Here is a 3,092-nt window from a genome sequence, read left to right as displayed (position 1 = left end):
TGTACTTGTTTATATTAAGGTTTGCAAAAGCATCACCACAATCAATCTCAGGACATTTTCTTCTCATACTTATTGTTAGCTCCTACTTGTCTCCATAGCCATTAGGCAATTTTAAATATAGTTACTATCTCTATGTATCCACCTGTCCTGGACTTCATATACAGAAAAGTATTTTCTCCATTTCATTTTCATGACTTCCAATGTTCCTAGATTGATACATGTCATATTCCAATTATTAATGAACATTTATAGCCGCTTATTCTCATTTTTAGTCATTCCCCATCAGCAAATGAAGGTCCTTAAGTTCTTGCTCCATTCGCACCATTCAGGTCAGCTCCAATTTGAGAAGTTCTTCCCCAGTGGCCTTTTGAGTGCCTTCCAACTCGATGGGCTCATCTGGCACAGCATCAGCTTTCCAGCGGCTAATTTCTCAGAACTGGTCCACCTGTTCTAGGTGTGCCTAATTTCCATCAAAACTACAGGCAAACTAAATTCCATTATATCTGAAGTGTCACAGGTGGTGTCAGTGGGAAGAGGGATGACCAACAAATTCCAAAGTGATATACAAGGGCCGTTTCCTTTGCCCTTCCCACACTTGCTGAAACACTGAAGAGAAAGTACCAACCAAAATACCGTATTCTTAAGCCCTTAGGAATCAGACAAATTCTAGTCACTGCTCTATAGTTACATAAACAATTCCTTGCAGGGAAAGGAGTGCTTCTTTACTAGAAGAGAACAATTTAGCAAGCAAGTTACTTAGCCCAGGTAAAAAGAAACCTTATTAACAATGGTTCAATATTAAAATCAAATGATGACAATGCATATGCATCAACTGATTGCTTTAATAGCATCTGTTGACACTAATACTACCTTATGTTAATCTGTTCTAAAACTATGGCTAGTAAACATCTACAAACATCATGCTAATGTAGATACTTCAAAATGTTTGAAGATTTTTATAAACCTGTAACGTTTAGAAAAATCATTTTGTCAAACAGTAACTAAATCCCTGACACTTCCTTGAATATTATATAGTCTTATTACATAGAATTTAGCATCTACCAAACAAAATTCCCAGAGCCTCCATCGGAGAAAGAAGAGGCTATCTATTCCTGAACAAATATATGGTCTTCAAAACCCTATATAGGATCACTATGTGTTGAAATTGAATTGATAGCTGTGAGTTTTGTTTGGGTTTGAGCAAAATATGAAACCATCAATGAGGCCTGAGGAAATTCACATGCAGGTCTGTAGAAAGAGGAAAGAGAAGGTCTCGTTGTCCAGAGAAATGTCCCCCCTTTGGGAGAAGCAAGTAGTTAAATGAGACATGTCTCATGGACACGGACAACATCAGAGTTCATGTCCATGTCCATGAGAATGACCATGACACCTGTGACAGCCCACATGTTACAGCAGGAAGTACAGCCAAGTGGTGTTCTTCATTCCAATGTGAAACAGTTAACAATGCAGAGGGGTTATTTTCTTAAGTTACAGATGTAATTATTAAGCCAGCAAGTTACTTAACCTAGGTAGATAGAAACCATGTTAGCTGTTATTAAATATTAAAATCAATGATGCTAACCATATAAACAAAACACAATATTCATCTGGAAGAAACATGAGAGAAAGGTCTTTGTAACTTCTAAACTAGTAAAACAAGGTTTGCTGATATGCTTTTGAATCTGTGCCCTGTCACTCTTCTCACATCCCTGATAGAGCAAAAGTAACACCCCTTTCAGCACTGCAGCATCAGTACCAAGGCCATCCTGCTGAATTTCCTTCCCCCAAATCAATGCACATGAATTTACTATATACTCTATACTATTAATCCCTAATATGAGACAGTGTTGTTAATGATAACTGAAGATATTTCATGATATATTCCCTTGATAGATTCCCTTCATGGGAATATGGTAACTCTGAGGAAAATTTATCATGTTCTGCAACATAATTACATTTGCATATTTGCCCACAAATCTCTAACACATCCCTTATTCAAAGTAAGTAAAGTATAAACCAATGTGATGGGTGCTGAGATATGGGTGCACAGAGGAGTCCCCCTGTCTAGATAGATGGAAAGGCATGGGAATTAAACTTCTTTGATAGCCCTAAAAAGGTAATAAAAAATAGTAAACTAATATGGGACACAAAACAAAGGGCCCTAACAAGCATTCTAAAACTTAAGGAAAATGCCATGGGTGGGAGTGGGGGATATGCATTTTCAGAACTGGGTTACTTCTACTACATTCATCACGTTGAATATTTGTGTGAAGATGCTTTTGTAATTCTCAGGTTGTAAAGTCATAATTTTATCGTTACACAAACATTCCTATCATAGTACCAAGTATTGTTAAATAATTAATGTAACTTTCATATGTAAGCAGATTCTTTTAACTTTGAAAATTTGGAATTATTTAAAGGCTTTTTAAAGAGAAAGAAACTGAGGCCCGGTAAATTTGATCTAGTTTCTCCGGGTAAATCAGCTGGTAAATGGCAGAGTGAACAATAAAATCTACTTTTGTTTGTATCCAAGATCTTCATTTTGCTATTCTACTTCAGTGAACCGCCTGCATTCCCCCAGCAGAAACATATGCATTGCTCTTGAAAAAAATTAATATACAGCGGTGACATATTAATGAAAGAAACATTGAAAGATGGGAATGGGACTATGGAAGAGACATTTTTGTGTGCTTCAAATAACTGCCTAGGTGTGCAGAAAGCTGGTCTCACTGAGAAGTTAAAATATATAGCCTAAGTACACAAAGTAAAGTGAAGGGGACCGTATGAATCCACGGCAGTAAAATCTGGAGGAAGGCTCATTTATTATTCTGTGTACCGTGTCATGTGTGATTGATGTCTGTTAGGGGCTTTATAGAGTAAAAAGTGCTGACAAACAAGCAAATAACTTTATTAATGCTCTACAAAGTGTTAAAGGATCCTTGAGAAATGTTGTTTTCCCTAGACTCAGCACATTGAAAAAGCTGGTAAAGGTAAATACCACACCTCCTTGGGACAATCCATGCCCCTTCCAGCTTATGCACTGAGTGGGGTGCCACCTGCCAGGTAAGCAATTGAAACCACCAGCCGCTCCA

The sequence above is a fragment of the Echinops telfairi genome, unplaced genomic scaffold (genome assembly GCF_000313985.2).
Source record: "Echinops telfairi isolate 266 unplaced genomic scaffold, ASM31398v2 ScPeMD7_7469;HRSCAF=8507_1, whole genome shotgun sequence".
Taxonomy (NCBI): Eukaryota; Metazoa; Chordata; class Mammalia; order Afrosoricida; family Tenrecidae; genus Echinops; species Echinops telfairi.
The sequence above is the reverse complement of the archived record's forward strand: the minus strand, read 5'-3'. Positions refer to the sequence as shown.